The sequence below is a fragment of the Vombatus ursinus genome, unplaced genomic scaffold (assembly GCF_900497805.2).
Source record: "Vombatus ursinus unplaced genomic scaffold, bare-nosed wombat genome assembly UNPS02009770.1, whole genome shotgun sequence".
Taxonomy (NCBI): domain Eukaryota; kingdom Metazoa; phylum Chordata; class Mammalia; order Diprotodontia; family Vombatidae; genus Vombatus; species Vombatus ursinus.
In genome coordinates this window covers 6,672,230-6,694,416 of record NW_020949548.1, presented here as the reverse complement: position 1 = coordinate 6,694,416, position 22,187 = coordinate 6,672,230, and the positions used below count along the sequence as shown (strand labels likewise).

At 38.1% G+C, this 22,187-nt stretch overlaps 1 protein-coding gene across 1 annotated transcript in view; it reads left to right on the top strand.

Moving 5' to 3' along the window:
- NELL1 (neural EGFL like 1) overlaps positions 1-22,187 on the top strand; it is an 845,852-nt gene that overhangs the window by 623,856 nt on the left and 199,809 nt on the right. The window lies entirely within an intron of this gene.

The window sequence follows — 22,187 nt, the reverse complement described above, 5'->3', positions numbered from 1 at the left end:
TTGGGCTTCAAACCAGTTCATTTTCCCTTTTGAGGTTCCAGATGTAGGTTTGTTGACAATGTTGTCCTCTTCAGAATTTCTGCCTTGATCTTCACTCTTCCCATAATAAGAATCTATCGTACATTTCTTTTTGCTCATGGTGTTTGCTTATTTCCTGGCCTTTAAAGAGACTGGACTCTCCTGCTGGGGCACAGAGGACACTGACCCAAGCTTCTTGTGTTGGAAGCCTAGGTCCTCGTTGATGGCTTTGTGTGCTGGGGCCTCCAATGTTGGCAGTTGGAAGCTCTAGGATTTTGGCAGCTTACCTGGTGATGGGCTGGAATCAGCAACACTGGAACTCTAGGGGTAGGTTTGGGTAGTATGGCTCCTGGAGATTTCCTGCTCACCCAGGTCTTTCCTTCCTTTTGCTTTCTCCAGCTCCTTTTAGATGGATGTTGTAGGGTGTTTATCCACCTGGGGCCCCTTGGAGCGCTGCTTCCCTTAGTTTTGCTGAGGTACTGGACAGCTGGTTGCTGTAGAATGCTGAAGCACCTGGTGGTTTTCTGAGGTGGTTTCCACCAATTCCCCCACCCTCAATGAGGCAGTGGGGGTCCAGGTGTTGGTGTTTGCCTGCTCCACCACCTGGGCTTCAGGATCTCTTCCTGGTATGCTGAGGTGGGGCTTTCTGCTAGCTTGCTGGTATGCCTCCCATTCTGTACTGCTCCCCTTCACCCAGGGTAAGAGGGGCCCTTCCAGTTAATCCCTCAAGCTACCTGGGCTACTGAACTGCTGTACCCCATCTTTCTTCTGGTTCAGCTGTTCCAGGGTTTTTCCTGGGGTGATATTTTCTGGGCTTTCAGGGGTTAATAACGGAGGGTAAGAGAGACTCACCTCTTACTCTGACATCTTGGCTTCCCAATATCTTCACTTCTTAGAATCCTCACTTGCCTTCTAGAATTAGCTCAGGTGCCAAATACTAGTCAAAATCTTTCCTAATCTACTCCCTATACCCAAGCTATTCCCTTTTTCTCTCTTCACCTTCCTCCTTCTCAGATTGCCTTTATTAGTATTTCTTTGTATACTTTGCATCCTTTGACGGCAGAGACTTGTTTCACTTTGGGAATTCATATCCATATTGAATTAATCATTGATTGTCTTGATGGAATAAGTTCACATGAATTTGCATATGAACATTTCTTCAAACTGCTTCATTTTTACATTATTTTACCTTTCTGGATATTTGAGAAACCCATTCCCCACTCCCATCCAAACCCTCCTTTAATTAATTTGCTCATTACATAAAGATAGACTCATGAGATGAATGATTTAGAGTTGTTACAGGTCTTAGAAATCACCTAATCAGGGCAGCTAAGTGGCACAGTGGACAGAGTACTGGCCCTGAAGTCAGGAGGACCTGAGTTCAAATCCTGCCTCAGACACATAATATTCACTAGCTGTGTGACTCTGGGCATGTCACTTAACCCTGATTGCCTTGAAAAAAAAAAGAAATCACCTAATCCAACCACCTCATTTTATACAGAACAAAATGAAGCCCATAGAAAGTAAACTATTTGCTCCACGTCACATAGTGACAAAATTGGGATTTATTCTAAGTTCCTTCGACTCTAAATCCAGCACTCTTTCCATGCTGAATATAGGAAAATACAATGAATAAATTTCTCTAGTAGTAGATGCAGAGGAGAAAAAGAAGATGAAATATGAACCATGATCTCAAGGGGTTACAGTAGGGATGAGAGACATATGCACATACAACTACATTGAAAAGAGTGTAATGAATATGTAGATAAGTATATATGTAAAATACCTAGAAAATATTGTAATTCCATGTGAGTGGAATAGACAGTCAATGCTATAGAAGAAAAGAAGCAATACATGAGATAGCACTGGAATGGTTCTTGGAAGAGATTGCTCTTGTACTAGGCCTTGGCTGATGGATTGGTTTGATAACTGGAGATGGAGGCTATTAGAGGGCATTACCAACATAGAGAATGGCATAAACTGGTAGGAGACAGATAAGTGCAAAATATATTTGGCTATAATGGGGGGGAAGAGAGTTAGGTAGAAAAAGGATGGGAGCTGAGGGTTGGAAAAATAAGGTTGAAATGATAGTGTTGTTTTTTGGTTTGGTTTTTTTTTTGCAATCTTGGGGATTTATCATAAAGGCAATGGGACAACAAGGAATGTTTTTTCATTAGAAAATAGAATTGGGGTATTTCACTTCCCAGAGTGCAACAGGCTGTCTTGCTAAACAATACATGAGAGCTAATGAGTTAGGAAGCTAGTGTTTTGTTTTGTTTTGTTTTTCCATTTTTTTTAACCCTTACCAATGTGTATATTCATTAAGAAATGAAAAGAGACATTGTGGAAAAAAGCTATGAGGAAGTACGCCAAGCTCACTGGAGAGAATGTGCAGATACAGATGTGTTATTTCTTATTTGTGCTAATTGAATTTTAAATTTAATTTAGTATTAAATAAGCTGCTATTTAGAAGAATGCTACTGTAGGAGAACTGAGCATAGTGTAAGTTCCAGGCATCTTTACATCCCTATTTGGTGCCTGATGGTTTCAAACACAAATGAATTCAAATTAGTCAGAATTGTTATTTTAGACAAATAAGATGGAGAATGTATTTTGTGAATGGATGCTTCTTATTTTAAAAAGTAAGGAAAGTGCAGTCATTCATAACAGGATTAAATAGTTATTATGTGCAATGAAGTGGACTTTGAGGCTGAGTTGAGTGACTGCCAACCATCTGGATGAAAAGTAAACATTTAGCCAATCGTCGGAGTATTTTCAAACTTCTAAATGTATTGCTCATTGTGTAAATATAACTTTTCTCTGGAGAACACATGGAGAATGGGTCTTTTTTTTTGCTCTATTTTGACAGAACCTGTGTTTTCATTGATATAAAGAACTTTTGATGAAAACAAAAATCACTTGGCAATCCAAATCAGCAGTTATTCTTCAACTTATAGCATTAGAGAATTACCTAGCATGTGGTCTTTCCCCACATTACACAGCCAGCATGTGTAAAAGGCAGGATTTGAACCCTAGTCTTCTGACCTGGAGACCACCTCTCTATCTGCGTCAGACTGCCTCTCAGAGAAAATTCCTTGTCTTTTTCCCCAGTTAAACTACACATTTAGGCCACCAATTCTGGATGCTATATTTTAGGATAGATGTTTCTAACTTAGAGTACATCTATAGGAGACATCTAGCTTGGTGACAGGCTTCTAGGTCATACAATATGAGCGCCTCATAAACTGGAGAAGAAAAGACTTATAGGGAAGTCACAGTTCTCTCTAATTACTTGAAGGACTTTTATGTAGAAGAGAGATTATAATTGTTCTTCTGGGTCTCCAAGGGTAAAAGTAAGAGCCAAATTTGGGCTTGATCCAAAACCAAATTTTTTTTTCTCACAATTAAGTTTATCCAAAAGCATAATGGGTGGCCTCGGCAGGTAGTGAATTCCCTTCTCAGTGAAAGTAAAGTTAAGTAAAGGATTGATGAGCACTTGTTGGAAATACCATAGAAAATATTCTTGTATGCTTATTTGGGTTATGGTTAGATCAATGCACCTTCTGGCTCTGGAATTCTTACCTTCAGTTTCGGGATATTATCAGTAATATGAAGAAAGTCAATTAGTGAAACTACTGCCAGCTTGCTAATTCAAGGTTCATCTCACCAAAGAGGACATAAGAAGTTTGTGATTTTCCCCTACCTTGAAAAGTCAGATAAGAATCTCCCTTATTCCATGATTACTGTATTTACTCAAATAATTTTCACTCCTTCTTCACCACACACACACACACACACACACACACACACACACACATACACACATACACACTTTCCTACCAGACAGGAGCATTGTGAGCTCAGCTTGCTACTTCTTTGACAGCATGATGGCTGGTAGTCCTATTGAGAGGTTGCATAGCTGTGAACATTAGCATTAATGGCTAATTATATTTTTGGAGAGTACTGCTATTGATACAATAATTTTTAAGCAGCATTATGTTGCCATAAATGCATTGTATCTTAATCTGGTCTGTGTTAAGCCATTGAGGCTCTTAGATCACCAAATCACTCACCCCGATTTGTATAAGAGGCAGATAAAAATTATAGATTTATATTTTCAGATTTTCAGGAGGGAAAAGACCAAAACAAAAAGTTTCAGGTATCAGAGAGAACATAAAACCAGTACTTCATCCTTCATTTAATGTTGACTTGGCTACCTGCCCTCCAGACCCCACACTCCCCCCAAAAAACACACAGAAATGAATAGAAAAAAGTATTATGATAATGAATGCTAGCTTCACGAAGAAAGTTGGCAGAATTTCGTCGTCTGACAGCCCAGTAGGTGGAGAAAGTTGGGTTAAGTTGTCTAACATTTCCCCTGCAAAATAAAAAGACTAGTAATTTCCTTGCTTTATAAACCTTATGACATCACTTTATGTAGTCACTTATCTCTACTCGTAAACCAAATATCATTGAAAGTCTTTAAAATATGCTAAAGATGTACTGACTTTAAAACTTATCAGTAAACTTATCATGGTGCCAAAAAAGTCAAATCAAGCCAGAACAAAAAGTGAAGAACTGCACACAGATTGGGTGCCAAGTAATCTGAGAATGGCTGAACAGAATGGAATAGACTACATTGTATATGAAGAAGTTAGAGAAGCATGGGAAGATTTGTACGAGCTGACGCAAAGCAAAATAAAGAAAAACAGAAAGAGAATTATCCAAAGAATACAGTAATGGAAATGACAATGAAACTAAATGGCGACTGAGCTGAGATTATATTGATGAGTTTTGGTCTTAGAGAACAGATATATAATGAAAAGAGATTTTGTTTTTGTTTATTTGGGGGGAAATACTAGGTAAATGGAATGGTGTATATGCCAGGTGATTTGGTCTGTGTGTGTATAGATGTAGGTAGGATCATTTTGAATGACTTTTTCTTTGTTAACAAAGAAAAGTTCAATGGGGGTAGTTACACTTGTTAGGAAAAGACTTTTGTAAAAGAAAAGAAAAGGCATGAACAAAACTTTAAAAAACACAATTTAACAACATTCATTTTGTTTCAGTATGATATGATAGTTACGGGACTGGTCATTTCATTGGTATAGGGAATTGTACAATGAGGAAATTCCCTTAATCAAAGGACAACAGCAACTCTGGGACTAAGAGGTTAAAGGTCAATAACTGGCAGAAATAACTGACATTATTTTAATTATAAACTCAGTAAGTGACAATTTCATTTTCGAACCTCATACACAGTATGCTGAGCATGTTCCCTTTGATCATATCAGCCTGAACAAAGTGAATATTGTTAAATTTTATTTAATTTTTTCATACCTTTCTTCTTTTACAATAAAGCCATTTTCTAGTAAGTGTACCATTGTGCCCTTCTTTGTTAACAAAGATAAAGTCACGCCAAATATATTCTGCCCAACACAAACCAAATCATTTGACTGATCCAGAGTCGCAAACAAAATACAGGGCAGAAGTGAGACTTAGATCCAGATGTTTTTAAAATGCAATTTTTTTCATTTGACAAAAATATGTTTTCCCTTCTTTCCATTATTGGAAAAAGAACAAAACCAAAACCAAAACCCTTCTAACAAATATGTAGAGTCAAGCAAAATAAGTTTTTGCATTGGTCATAGCCCAGTGCAAACACACACACACACACACACACATATATGTATGTGTAGTATATGCATGTATTTGTATATGTGTATGCATATATATGTATGCACATTTGTGTGTATGTATATATGTCTGCACTGAGTCAATCACTATCTTTTTGTAGGTAGGTTTAATTATATATTTCATCGATAAGGGTTCTTAAGTCTTTCATAGTTACTTTTGCTATTGTATAATTTTCCTCCCAGTTTCTCTCCATTCATTCTGTACACATCCATGCAGGTTGTGGAACAAAGGTCTCTGAAACAATCTCTTTCATTTATTTATTATGACATAGTATTATTCCATTCCATTCCATATACTATGTTTTGTTCAGACGATCCTCAATTGATGGGTACCACTTTTGTTTACACTTCTTTTCCACTATAAAAAAAAAAACAGCTCTAAGGAGTTGTATATATCATTTCTTTTCCTCTTTTTGTGATCTCTTTGGTGTCTAAACTTAGCAGTGGTATTGCTGGGTCAGAGAGTATGCACAGGTTAATAACATATGGGGCATAGTCAAACTCAGATATTCCTGACTGTGAGTCTAGTTCCCTACTTGGTATATTTTGCTGCCTGTCAGGAAGGCAATACTATATAATTAAACAAACACAAAAGGCCAAGTGGTGAAATTGAAGCTGAAACTCAATTCTTTTTAGTCAATAATAGAAGCGAGTAAATGTTGCTAGTTTCTTATATCAAAGAGCAAAAAAATTCTACTGTGATGTTTTGACCCCCTGGTCTTTCTCACCTTCATAAGTTCAGATTTGTTGCTATTAATATTAATAATAGTATTTTTTCTGGGAAGGCAGAAAGGAAAAGAGAAAATTAAAAAGCACATATTTTCTAGTTAGAGTGGGAAGCAAGGGTGGGACATTTATATGTGAAAAATATGGTGTGTACAATCAGCACTACCCCTCAAAGGATAAAATAAATATAATTTTCTCTTTGATGTGCCCCCAGTGCCCTGGGAAAGTAGTTTCATCTCCAAAATTACTCCTAGAGATACAACAGTAATGCAAAGAACTCTCTCTCATGATCCATTCTTTTCTTCTACCAATATTTTTCTTCTAATTCTTCAACTTTACCTTGAAGTTTATCTCACAGTGGGAGCCCATTATCTTCCAACATTATCTTGTGATAGCATTCTAAGCCACTGACATTATTTCTAATTATACACGCAGTGAGTGGTTTAATTTCTTTCTTGGACCTCGTATACACAGTATGCCGAACATGTTCCCTTTGATCTTCCCATGTGGCTGATATCATGTTATAGGAATTTCATTAAAAATGGAAGAGTGATGGGGCAAGCAAGCTATAAGATGCTGGGAGATCAAACCAAATCTTTGTCTGGGAGTAACCCACAAGTAGGTCATAAGGAACAGTAAATTATTTGAATAAAGTTTCACAACACCTCCTACACCCAAAATGTTTCCTGCATTTGTTTGCCTTATGTAACCTTAGTAGTTTTACTCTTATGATCTAAGGCATTGTATCCAGGGGTTCCAAGATCAAATGAACACTACTGATAGAAATAAAACAAGTGGAAATGAATACCCACTAGCTTAGATGTGATTAGCTCAATAAGTGACATGTAGAAGACAGTGTGGTGCCTACAGCGTTCGAATCTAGGACAGGTTTTTGTTTTTTATGTTGGTAGAATAGAGTTAAAACCATAAAAATGACTTTGTTTTCCTGACATTGATTAGCAAACTTTAAAAACAACACATAAAACAAGCAACTATTGATGCTGTAACAAGTGTAGTCTAGAGGTCCATTGATTTAACTCCTGATTGGCCTCTCCAGTGATACATACTTATAGATATCCCCACATACATATACACATTTACATTTAACACCAAAATTATTTTCCTGTGTACCATCCATCCTCTTGAATTCTCCTTTGTAAAAAAATTAAAACTGACTTACAAAATGACTACGATATAACATATACAATACTCCACTTCTATAGGACTCCATCTTTCTAACAAAACAGTCTTCTGTAACCAATTGAATTTGGCTGCTTTTCTGTTTGATATTCATTTGCATTTTAACAGTCATGGTGTTTATTGTTGTTCTGACTCTTATTATATATCATGGCTCTTATGGTACTTATTATGTTACATATCCGTTCCTACATATCTTCCCATATGATGTACCCTAATCAAACCCACTGAAAACAATGAAAGGAAGGTAACTCCCAAAGTATCCTGGCAAGAAGAGGGGCTACAGGAGAATGGGTTAGTTGGCAATGGCAGAGATAGAGATGAGAAAGAAAGGCAGAGATTTCAAACCGGTTTGAAGGTGGGCCATCTCACTGAAGAACACTATCATGGATAGGTAGATATATTCTGTAATAGATTAAGACTCTGTGATGTATATAATTTTCAGGGAGTCGGTACTCAGGGAGACCTCTTGCTCTAACACTATCGTGTCTCCATGGGCAATATTGTGGCCTAGGAGAAGGGAAATTCAGAGTTCTTGGTGGGAATTGGAATCTAGACAGAGAGATTATATAGCAACTGGTGAAGAAAGTGATCATGGGAGGTAAGGGAAAGAACTGGACTTTATGATTTGGGAAACAGAAATTTCTACAGTAGGGAAATGATTCTATCCTTGTTTTCTCCCCCATGAACTGATACTTCTAAGAGTGAGGTACACCAGAAAAAAGGGGGAAAGAGGTAAGATCTATAAGGCGATAACACTGAAGTTGGTTAGAAGAGGGAACTCAAACTCGCTACTTTAGAGGTTTTAAAGGATACTAAAGAAGGAACAAGTAAACAGAGCATAAATCAAAGAATAATAATGTTGAATAAACATAGAAAAGAGTTGATGACAAAAATGTCAAAATTTTTTCTTAGGAAAAAAAGAGTAAAAAACTAACAAAATTTTAGAAGTCAGAGGAGAAGAGGGTATATTTTTATTTAAACACAACTGAGAGAAAGGAAAAAAATGAAAATGGGAAGAGAAGGAAAATGAGATAATTTAGTAAAAGTACAGCTGGAAAGGCCTTAGAAGCCATCAAGTTTACTGCTTTTGTTTTTTCACACGTGAAAGCTGGAGCACAGAGAGATCAGTCTCTCAATAATACAAAAAAAAACCAAAAAAAAAGCAAAGAAGAGTCCCTGCCTTCAGAGAAGTCACACTCTAGTGGGAGAAGACAGCACATAAAAAGAAGCTACAAAAATGGGGGTGGGGTACCCAGCTCCTACATGGGGGCATGATAAAGTCCAGAGGATAGCAATGGCGTGGGAAATGTAAACCGAGGCTCAGAGAGAGGAAGGAAGTTGCCCAGAGTCATCTAGACAGTGTCTAAGGCAGGGTTTCAGGTCTTCCTTATTTTAAGTTTAGCACCATATTCATTACATCATAGTATATCCTTACACCTAGTAGGCATTTAATAAATGCCAGTTGAATTGGGTCCTATAATCATTATAATACTAATAGTTGTTATTTATAGGAGCTGACTACTTCACTTGGGATTCACTTGGCATGGAGGCACCCTAGCAGCATACCTCTATTTAGCTCAAACTGCGCAGGCTGATATCTGAGACTCTGAGAGAAGCTTGTTTTCACTCCCTGTCTGGGGCAGGTTGGTGGGGAGGGGTCCATCACCTTGTCCTATATACTGATCCACCACAAAGACCTTTGTGTTAATGAGGAAGAGTGTGATACCTTTCTTCTCAAATGGCATTCACCCTCTTCCAGGGCTATTTTAACTCTGGCAGGGAGGAGGGGATGAGAGTGTGGGAGACAGAGAAGAGGCAACATAACCACAGAGCTGAGATCCTTTCGAACTCCCACCAACCCTTCCTTTCTGTCTCAAAAAACTCTAGCCCACTAAAATCCTAGGCTAGTGCCAGAGGGAATGTTTGTTTTTTGGCAGCTTACCATATCTATATAAAGAAATGATCATTTTTACCTTCCAGTTTGCGCATACAGGATCTGCTATTAAAAATGCCTGAACATGTATTACAAACATATGGCCTGGACAAGAGAACTTCATAATTTTATAAGCTGAAAATTAATCTGCACGTTTCAACAGCAAAACTTGTAGCTTTGCGAGTTTTCCCTATGGTGCTTAATGACTCTGAAGGAGCTTATTGATGTTATCTGAGAACTGATACATTTTGTAAAAAGAAATGCATTATCTATGCCATAAAATTAAATGTTGCATTGCAAAGCAATAGAATAAGTAATTCTTTAGCCAATTTTTGCAAACTAAATGCCATAAAATTATACTGATGCAAAGAGACAGCATAAATTTATAGGAAATAGATTACTTTAAGAAGTTTATTCAGTCAACATGTATCAATAGAATCCTATTAATTACCTTTTACACAAGTGTTGGAAAGAAATTTGTGATTTGGCAGGCTGTTTTGGAAATGTGCCCATAGGATTGGAGTGATGTGCTGCAAAACTGAATTTTAGGACATAGCTAGGAGTCTCATTTTCAATCTTTGAATAGAGAAAAGTTGTGCATCATATACCCCTCACAAATGTTTTCCTCCATTGCCTGACTGTGCTGTGAACTTGACTCTGGGTTCTCAAAGACTTTGCCATCAGAGTACAAATTCTCACAGGTCCTTTCAAGCTGAAAATGCTTACTGTATGGTCAAATGTTGGACCATATGTCATTTATCCAAGGATTAGCCTAGCTAAATTAGGAAAGGGCAATGAAGTTGGTTATGGGATGATTAATTTCAGGCGACAGCAACATTTGAAGACCATCTCCTAGATTGTAGAAGGGTTTGTGAATTGAATTCAGTAAAGATAATGCTCATTCTGACAAAATTTTGAATCTCTGATATGTCAAAATATATGTATGTGATCTTTATGGATAAGTTATAAGCTCATATCATAAAACTTTATAGCTATTTCAATTTAATTCCATTTGAAAAGCATTTATTGCGCATCAACTAAATGTTGTATACTATGCTAGGTGTCTGGGGTACAAAACCAGAATAATTCCCATGCTAAAAACTTACATTCACATTCACTAGCTGTGTGACTCTGGGCAAGTCACTTAACCTCATTGCCTAGCAAAAAAAAAAAAAAAAAGCTTACATTCTATTGAACAGAAACAACATGTACACACAAAAATTAAATGATATACACAAATGCACATATAGACTTACATACAACATACTTCCAACAATTGGGGATATCCTGTAGGGTGTTAGGTGGCACAGTGGAGAGAGTGCTGAACTTGGAGTCAGGGAGTCCTAAATGGAAATGATGCCTCAGACACTACCTGTGTGACCATAGACAAGTGAATTAATCTATCTCAGCCATGACTTCCTCGTTAGTAAAATGATTACGATAATAGCACCCACCTCACAGGGCTGCAGTGAGAATTAAATTAGATAGCATCTATAAAGTGCTTTGCCAATTTTAAAATATCATAAAAGTCATCATCTTCTTCTTCATCGTCATCATCATCATTATCATCATTATTGTTAAAATGATAATGATGGTGTAACAAACTTAGCTGGAAGGTAGAGCACATGAAAGATAGTGAGATGGGATGAGCCTTGCATCCCTCCTTACTACAGATGGCAATCATCCTGAACAGATGGTTCTTGACTATTATTTAATTATGTGTCTAAAAATTGAGATTTAATAACACCCATTAGTAGTCTACTCCATTAGATAATAACTCATAAAGTTTTCCCATACCAAGGAACTAACTCTTTCTTAATTTCATTTAGATCCATGTGTATTTGGATTATCTTTGTACAGAAATGCACCCAACAAAATGCTTTGTGTCTCAGAGATGTTTCTGTTGGCTAGGTTGAGGAGTTGGTAGGCATTTAAGTAGCTGACGATATTATCTGTCCTCTTCCTCACCTTTTTATGGTACAAATAATTCCCTCAGACCACTCCTCTGTATACAAGTGGCTTTGATATCAAACCAGACTCAGAAGCAACTGCTCACCTTGGTGCCATCCTAGTTGGTTAGCTTTTTATATTGCTGCTGACTCATTTGCCTAGAGGAATCCCAATAAAAGTTCTCACTTTGACTTGGGAAACTATAAAATGAATCTGGGCTCACTAGCTCTGAGACCTCACTGCACGCTGGTAAGATACAATAGGACCTATGATGAAGCATGCTGACCATCTACTGACAAAGAGGTGATTCATGGCATGGAATGAGACATCTATTTGGGGATGGGATATGGCCAATGAGGGAATTTTTTTGTTTGAATATATATATATGTATGTGATGTGTGTGTGTGTGTGTTTCAGAGAGTTGTTTTTCTTTTTGCTAGGGATTGGGGGAAGGGAGAAAAAATATAATTTCTGTTAAATAAAAAAATAAAACTAATTTTAAAAGACGACAATTTCAAATCTTTCTCCTCTTCTGAGAAATTGTACTCACTACTTCCAGTACTGCATTTCAATAAGACAAAGGACACAGGTTAGCACTTCAAGTGGTGAATATGTTCATCACATTGGCCAGCTTAAGAGACAAAATAAATATTTAAACAAAGATGATAACAGACATTTAAGAAGGATAAGAATTCCCAGGTTTGTTTTGTTTTGTGACATGTGACTCACATCCTTTTGGAAGAGTAGTAGGAAAAAGAGAAAAGGGGAAGGAGTCTGCAGTCCATACATGTTTCAGCAATGCAACATCCTCTCTGACATGGTTCTTCGTCTTCATGCATCTTCATACATGATTCCTTCATACCTCCTTGGATCAGTTTAGTGCTGAAGATCTCCTGGCTGCAATCTCTACCATGAAGTCTTGAGCTCTCATCTCCTCTGTCTATTCCATCAGCCTCAAGTTCAGGACAATATGCCCTTGGGAAGGTGTAGGGGAGATTGCTGGGAGGTGTTTGCCCCACACCATCGGAATCCATCCCTAGAGTCCTGATCTCCTTGAGGTGCCTAGAGGAGTTAGGTCTGAGTGAGCACTACACAGTGAGTATTCACATTTTTGTTAAATGAATGCTGTCAGTATTAGAGACGAGAAGTAGGTGGTAAGAGAACCAAAGATAAAATGTGCTTCTCTTTTGATGAAAGAGAAGGGGAGTGCTGCTAGGGCTGAATATTTGTACATGTGGTCAACATTGGTCTTTTTATCAGGTGTTTTGTTTAGCTATTTTTTATTATTGTTAACTCTCTCCCACATTGAAGTTTCCTATATTTCTACAAATATCACTGTGATGTAAAAACCAAAATTTTCAGGTTTTTTTTGTTTGTTTCTTGCCCCATGAGGTCATTGTATATGTTGCTCACTCTAATATGTGAGATACTTTTTCCTATCTTTTTTTCCCCTCTTCACCACCAATATTTTCCTCTCCCCTCTCTTTCTACTCTTTTCTTAAGATCATTGAGACATAATAGAAACACTCTCAGGCTTTATCTAAGTGGACTCCCTCTACAGACCCTGGTGATGATAAGGTTCAGAGAGGACATATGTATCATCTCCCCAAATTTGACCATAAGCTAGTTTTGCTTATTTAACCCTTTTTAATTCATGTTTTTTTTTCTTTTTTACATCTCTTCATTTCTGTGTTTGAACTTCAAATTTTCTCCACAACTCTTGTCTTTTCACCAAAAATACTCAGAACTCCTGTAATGCATTGAAGACTCATTTCCCCTTTCCCTATACCCCACTGCATTTTACTCAGTTTAGCTGCATAAATTATTCTTGACTGTAAGCCCATATCCTTTGCCTTCTGAATTGTCATGTTCCAATTCCTCCATTTCCTTCTATAAGTGGCTGTTAAATTGTTACCAGTCTTGATTGTGGCTCCTCAGTACTTGACTTCTTTCTTTCTGACTGCTTCCCATATTTTTTTCTTTGACCTAGAAGCTTTAGATTTTTTACTGTGATATTCTTGAGAGTTTTCCTCTTGAGGGTTTTTGAGGAGGTGATGGGTGTATTCTTTCTCTTTCAACATTGTGCCCTGGTCCTAAGAGATATGAGTAGTATTTTCTTTTTAAGAATTCTTGAAATATGATGTCTAGATCTTATTTTGACATTCAGATCATACAATTATTCTTAATTTTTTTCTCCTTAATATGTTTTCCAAATAGATTGTTTTTGTTACGAGATATCTTTCATATTGTTCCCTGTTTACAGCCTTCTGATTTTGTTTTAACATTTCTTCTTGCCCCATGAGGTCACTGTTTTCTATTTGATCCAGTTTAATGTTCAAAGAGTTTATTGCTAGGGCAATCTTTTCTACCTCTTGAGCCAAATCATTGATTCTCTTTGCCATTTTCCCCCCATAGCTGTCATTTCTTTTTCAATGAGTTCCTCAAGCACTCATATTCCATTTATTAAAACATTTTCAACCTTTAAAAAAAAAACCTCTTGCTTCATTTCTTCCAGGAATTCTATTTGAGTTTGTGCTTGAACAGTATTTTTCTTTGAAGCATTGCTTATAGATGTTTTGGAATCATTCTCTTGCTCCTTATTTGTGTTGAGAGAGCCCCTGATACCCTAATAGCTAATTATGGCATCATTATTTTTGTTTACTTGCTTATTCTTCCAGCATACTTCCTAACTTCAGGTTCAATATTAGGGTTGGAGTCTGCCACATTTTTAAAGGGCTGGGTTGGTCCCGTTCCTGCTCTCTTGGGATATCAAGTGGTGTTTGTTTCAGAATCTGAAGGAAAGGCAGGAGACCTACAAGCTTTCAGTGCTCCTACAGTGGCCCGATCCAGGGCAAAATTTCATTGCTGTCCCCTGGTCTGAGCTTTACTAGTTCCTGACCTGGGTTTGGGTCTGTCTGTGTAAGAGTATACTGCTCCTGGACTCAGTCACTCTCAGTCAGTTGGAAAGGTCTGTTGGTTGAGAGTGGCAGGAGTGTGGGTTTCCCTACCTTGACTATTCCTCTGCAGATGAGGCTAAATGCCAAAAGTGAGACCCTCCTCTGAGTCTGAGGTCTGAGTCACCACCTAGCTGGTGCTTGCTTCTAAATTTCCTCCTTTAGGGCTTCCCTACCTGCCCTGTTTCTGTGACCTGTGACCGGCTGGTGGGTAACAAAGTTTCCGGTTCACACATGTCCCTGCAGCAGTGTTCCAATACATGCCTTTGGGTGCCCCAATGTGTGTCTGAGACCTACTCTGGCCCTCCTGGCCTGACCCTGTCCCCATTGTCCACAGACCTCCCTGTTTCTTTCCCTATGTGGATCTCAGCTGGAGAAATGATTCCCAATGCCTTTTTTCTGGATTTCCCCATCAGGATTTGGCCTAGTGCTTTTTCTAGGTCTCCTTCCAGGAGACTGTACAAGGAGATCATTTCCCTGCTTCCTACCATTCCAACATCTCTGCCTCCTGAGGTTGCCTGCTTTGAAGACATAGAGAGGGGTCCCAGGATGGGACAGAGCTTTTTTTGTGCTCTATCTGAAGTCTAACATTTATCTTTTATTTTATTTTGGCTATAGGACTTTTTCAACTGTTTCTTAAGTCCTAGGTAGTCACTTGCTGACTTTGTTTTCATGTGTTTGTTGACGCTATTTTTTTCTCAAGTACTGCTCCCTGAAGTTATTCCTATAGACTTTTTTCTGATCAAACTGTATGAATAAGAAACAGAGTATGGCTTAGTGGATGGAGAGTGGACATGGAGTTAGAAAGACCTGAGTTGAAACACTTCGTCAGAAATTTATTAGCTGTGTGATTTTGGGCAAATCACTTAACTTCTGAACTCCAATCATCTTCTCTACAGGCAAGGATAATGATAGCACCTACCTTATTTGATTTTTTCTGAGAATCATATGAGAAAATATGCGTACGATGCCACATAAATGCAAACAATTATTACATCATTTCACTTTGGACAAGGCAATCTTGACCTCTAGTTGGGAGTTTCTAAGTATCAACTGTCACTGTTGACTTTGTTTCATCTGCAGCCTTAACCCTTTTCATTATATTATCTAAATCTTTGATATTCTTTGAAACTTGTTGATGCTTAGGAACTCTTCTAAGTCATAGAACCATAGCATCTCATTACTGGAAAGACTGGATCAGCCAGGTAATTTAGCAGGGGAGGCCATTGAAGCCCAGAAAGATTATAGCAGGTCAAAAATTATGCCAATATTCCAGTTAGTGGTAAAACCAAGAAGGAATTCCATATCTGCTAACATCTAACCCTGTATTCTGTCATCCACATCACACCATCTCTTTTGTTAAGTGGTTTTCTAACCTAACAAGAACTTTGCTTTGAACTCTATATGCTCTAGAACTGTCATGGCACATAGCTAGATTGCAAAACCCTTGAGGTTAGGGATCGAACCAATGGGTTTTATAGCCTTGTCTATTGAAGATGTTCATTAAATATGATCATTCACTGGTTGCCCCTGACTGTGTGACCTCCGGCATATGCTCTGACATGCCTGAGGTTCATTTGTTACATCTGAAAAATAAGGAGGTTAGACTGACTGCTTTCTAATATCTCCCAGCCCTACTGTCTTATATTTTAATGCTTATAGAAGTCAAGTCAATAGGGAAAAAATAAACCTCAGTTACTCAGTACATAAAATCCATGTGCTATTTTAAACTCTGAAATGAAGATCCATGGTTTTGAAATGGGTTCTAAATTAAGGTAAATTAAATCTTTCATTGCTAGTAGATACCAATGGCTCTGGAAGAATCATTGCAGTTTTTTCAGATCAATAGTGTACAAAAAAGTAAATTTTCCTCTGGAGCCTACATACATGTATATGTTTCACCTATCCTTGAATAATTATTGCCATGTTTCCTTTCCTTCAGTGTGTATCATCAGGAGAGCTTCATGTAGGAACACAAGAAATATAAATTAACTCCTGAGATTAATACCTGGAGATAGAGCAGCCAGAAAAAGGTGTCTAAGCTGAGATGGGCATATCTAGGATTAGTCAATGAAGACTTCACTCTATGAGGCAGGAACAACCCTACATAAGGAAGGCATTTCCTGAAACCCTGAATCCACATGTCCTTCTTTAGGCTTGCCAACAGCCTCAATTTTCACATATGTTCATAAAGGCAGTGCTGCAACAGAACATTAGATGGGGGTGGGGAAGAGGGTCAAGATATCTGGATCAGAGCCACTCTCAGGTGCTTTGACATTTGGAAAGTCATTTTTAACTCTCTAGGCTTTAGTGTTCTCATCCGTAAAATAAGGTTAGACTAGGAGACTGAGAAGAACTTGTATCTATAATTCTGTGATTCCTTTGGGTAAAGAAATTGAAGGCCCCATGCTCATAATGTAAATGGAGACAGAATGGTGTCATGGATCAAATGCAGGGATCAATAAGATCTATATTAAAATAGCATCTGTGGTATTTACTAGTTGTGTGACCTTGGGCAAGTCACTTAGCCCCTCGGGGTCTTCTCTATTATAAATTATGAATAATTGTTCATAGACTACAAGGCAGGGAAGTTTTGATGAAAGAGAGGGGAGCTGGTAAGGTCAGGAAGCTGGGGCAGGGGAAGTTGGACTGCCTGCCCAGGCAGGGCCCCACAGCTGGACTTTCAGTATTGCCTCTGTCCCTAGAATTGCTAAGAGTGAGTGAGAGCCCCAGGCCAATCTTTAAGGAATCACCTTCTTAGCTTCCCTCCAAGCTTCTTCTATTTCCTTCCATGCTAACAGACCTGATGATAATTCGTTATTTTAAACATGCAACATTGAAGCATTTGTTCAGGATTGTGATGAACATTGTTAAAAGTGAGTTCATGTGGTTGAAGTTATTGGTAATAATAAATGTTTATAATTTTGAAGTCTAAAAGTGCGCCCTTCAAGAAACTGCTTCAGATAATGAAGAAGAAAAAAAACTGAAACCATTCACTGTTCATTAAAAGGAAAAAAAAAACCATGTTGCTCTCACATCATTCTTTCCTAAGGAGAACTAACAGATTCTCTTAGATGGTAATAAAATATTGGGATAAATAATAAAATGACTTCTGATTAATAAAAGGTTTTTCTGTTCAAGATCTCAATGCATACAAGAGAAAGAAAAGGACTTTCTAAGCTATCTCATCATTTACAAATGAAGAATCTGAGGACCTGAGAAATGAAAGAAGTTATTTGTCTGAGGTCACATGATTGAAGTGGTAAAGCCAGTGTTTCCAGTGGGTTCTTTGACTGTAAATGCAGTGTTCTTTCTGTTACAACCACTCCATGTATTTCTCCAACAGTTATCTTTCCTCGCTTTGATCTCATTAGTGCTTTGTTTGTATAAATCACATATTTGCCAGAATCAGTTTTGTATCATAGTTATTTGCCTTATCTTCCCTACTTGGTTGTAAACTCCTTCACGACACAGATTATATCTTAATTTTCTTTGTATAACCACCCACCTACACTACCCCTTCCCACCTCACCTTAGTTCAGTGCTCTGCACATGCTTGAATCACAGCAGGTATCTGTTGCAAAAGGGATAGGTGCCATGTTGTAGTGGGACAGATTTCTTGGAACCTGGAAGACCTGAGATCAGATCCTCCCTCAGACACTGGATATGGGATTACGGTTTCTCTGACAGTTTTCTCATCTGTAAAATGGAGCAAAAATAGCACCTACTTCACTGCCTTACTGTTATGCCAAAATGAGATAAGCTTTGTAAGACACACTTTGAAAACCTTAAAGGGCGATGGAAGTAAGAGCTATTAGGATAGTATTTAATCTCCTTGGGACAGCTAGGTGGTGCAGTGGATAGAGTGTCTGGCCTAGAGTCAGGAAGACGTATCTTCCCCAGTTCAAATTTGGCCTCAGCCACTTTCCAGCTGTGTGACCCAGGGCAAGTCACTTAACCCTGTTTACCACAATTTCTTCATCTGTAAAATAATGAGCTGGAGGAGGAAATGGCAAACCAATCTAGTATCTTGGCCATGAAAACCCCAAATGGGGTCACCAAGAGTTGGACATGACTGAAACAACTGAACAACTATTAATCTCCTTGAGAGCAGGTATTCTTATTTCATTTTTGTCTTTGAATCCCCCGGACTTAGCACAGTATTTGGCAAATAGTAAATGGTAAATAAATGCTTGTTGAATTAAATTATATTATAATCAGTAAAATAATTCCTCTGCTTGATGTTTCTTGAAGCAAGTTACTTACGATACCTTGAGAATGGCATTAAAGTGCAAGGACCTTTCCATTAACACCTCTTCCTTATGCGTCATATTCCCATTGTCCCTCCTCTCCTTTGTCTCCTTCCATTAACCCCTTCTTTCCAATGTGTCCTCCCCCACTCTTCCCCATTTGTTCAGCCCCCACTGGAGTGATAGCCTTTTGTGAGTTCTGACAAATCCATTTCAAATCCAAAAACATTTCATAGACAAATTAGTTTAGTGAAAATCTGACATTGTATTCTCAAGATTAAAATTTCTTGGTCATGAAAATGAAAAATCAGAGTGATTTGCTGAGCAATGGCATGTGGTCTCCCCCAGGAGATTTTTAATTACTCTGATCTGACAGGTGCTCATTTTAGAGCTTAATTTTGCACACCACATGCAGTCATCAATCTCAGTCTGGAACATTAATTCTGTGGAAGGTGAGTGAACTAACAGATGGCCTTGGGGGTATGAGAGAGTTAAACTTCAGACTTCAATGATATGAAGGGCTGCCATGTGTGACAGTGGGACTGGTTCTGCTTTGCCCCAGAGGGAGGAACAAGAAGCAATGGGTGGAAGTTCTAGGGAGGTGGATAGATGCTTTGAGTAAAAAAAATGATTAGCTATGGATTAGAGCTGTTCAAAAGTACAGTCACCTGACAAGAGGTCTTCTAAATAGGCTGGATGACCTTATAGAGATGATGTCTACTTAGGTACCCGTTGGACTAGATGCCCCATGAGGCCCTTTGTAACTCTGTGTGATTCCATAATTATTGAATTCTAAATTGTAGAATGGGTCTTGTTAGATAGAAACCTAACCATCAATCAGCAGATACCAAAGCTTGTAGTGTCATTGGGTGAATGAATAAATGATAATTTATTGTGATTATTAATGCTAAGCATTGTGATATATTCTGGGGATATCACTACTAGCAAGCCAGACAGTTGCTACCCCCATGGAGCTTACCTTCTAATGGGAGAAGACAAAATATAAATGAGAGCTAGAAGAGAGAAAGGAAATAACCATTTATTAAGTAGTTACTATGTGCCGGACACTTTACTGATATTATTTGATCCTTTCAAACAATCCTGTGAGGTAGGTGGTATTATTATCATCATTTTACAGTTGATGAAACTGAACTAGACCAAGGTTAAGTGACTTGACCAAAATCACATAGCTAGTAAGTACTGGAGGCAGAATTTGAACTCAGGTTGTTCTGACTCCAGGTCTGGTACTTTATCTACCATGAAAACTCACTGCCTCCCTGGAAAAAGAGATATGGGGGAGATGGCATGGTTTTGAAGTAGCAAGCAAGCAATACGGAAACTCAGTTCTAGGCAAGATAATGGAAAAGCTCATCTATCAGAGCTCAGGAACCCAGCAGGCATGTCCAAGTGTTCAGGTGTCCTTCCAGCAGCAGGTGCTGGAAGAATATGGCAAAAAATGGTCAGTCAACAAACATTTATTAAGTGCTTACCACATACCAGATATTTTGCTAAGTACAGATGATAACAAGGCAGAAACATGGTCCCTTCCAATGAGGAGCACACACTCTAACAGGAGAGACAACATGCAAATAATCAAGTGTAAATAAGACGTAGAAGGAGTAAATACATGGTAATCTCATCAGGAAGGAAATAGTGGCAAGAGAATGACTAGGAGAGGCTTCTCTCATTACAGAAGATGGGATTGGGAGTGATTGGAGGATGGTGATCCCCTTGACAATAATAGGAAATTTGGGAAGAGCTCCAGACTTTAGGGGAAAGATGAATTCTATTTTGGTCATGTTGAATTTGAGATGCCTATGGGAAATCCAATTTACAATATACAAAAGGCAGTTGATGATAGAAGACTGGAGCTAATGAGAAAGATTGCAGCTGGATACACAGATCTGGGAATCAGCTGAATAGAGATGAAAATCTAACTGATGGGAGATGATATCACCAAGTGAGATAACAGATAGGGAGAAAAAGAATAGGGGGGTATGTGGGTGTGTGTGTGTGTGTGTGTGTGTAGGGGTAGCCATTCTTAGTCAATGCAACCTAAATGAAGATATAGCAAAGGAGACTTTGAATGATCAATTCAGCAGTAGGAGGAGAATCATGAGAGACCCATATCATGAAAATCTACAAAGGAGAGGGAGAGATTCTAGAAGAAGAATTCTTGACAGGTCAAAGGTTATAGAGAGGTCAACAAGGATGACAGTTGAGGAAAGGCATTTGATTTGGCAATTAAGATATTATTAATCATTTTTATGAGAGCATTTCAAATTAAATAAAGACGTCAGAACTCTTATAAGAGGGTTTAGAAGTGAGTAACAGTAGGGCAGTTAACTAGTTCAGTGGATAGAGTGCCAGGCCTGAAGTCCAAATCTGGCCTCAGACACTTACTAGCTGTGCGACCCTGGGCAAGTCGCTTAACCCCATTTGCCTCAGTCTGCTCATCTGTAAAACGAGCTGGAGAAGGAAATGGCAAACCGCTCCAGTATCTTTGCCAAAAAAATCCCAAATGGGGTCACAAAGAATCTGACAACAACAATAACAGGGTTGGACGTGGAGATAGAAGCCCATAGTGTAGCAGTTAAGTCAAGAAGGGGGAGAGAGATATGGGGTGACACTTAGTGGAGATGTCAGATCAAGTGAGGGCTCTTTTTTAATGAGGGTGGAAATGGGATGGGCATGGGTGTGTTTGATAGCTAGGTGGCGTAGTGAATAGAATATTCATCTGAGATTCTAGAAAACTTGGGTTCATATCCTGTCTCAGGCATTTACTGGCTTTATGACCTTATGCAAGGTATGACCTCTCAACTTCATGTTCCTCATCTTTAAAATAGACATTAAAAAATAACAGCTGCCTAAACTGAATTGTGATGAGGATCCAATGAGATTCAGACAGATAGCTAACGATACATACATACACATATTAATATATGTATATAGATACACATATCCACAATACATATACATACACACACATATAAACATATATATGACTTTGAAACTGTAAAATGTTATATAAATGCTATCATTATCATTGCTATTAATGATATTATCATCTCATCACTATTTATAGGCAGCAGGGAAAGATGATAGGAAGATACTGAGAGAGGTTGGGGAACATAGGGTACATAGTCTCCTGGAGGACACAGTAGGGAATACAGTCAAGGGTGAATGTAGAGAAGTTTGCTTTGGAAAGAAAAAGGGCCATTTTTTTTTCATGTGACAGGATGATAGTGGGAAACATGTCTAAATAGTTGGCTAGCTACTAGGAATGTGGAAGGGCAGTGCTCATCTCAGGAAATGCCTACTGCTACTGTTGTAAATTACATATAATTTAAGCATCTATGTATGTGTGCATATATATGTATACATGCATATATGTGTGGGTATTATGTATACATGCACACATACATACATACATACATATATATGTGTATATATATATATA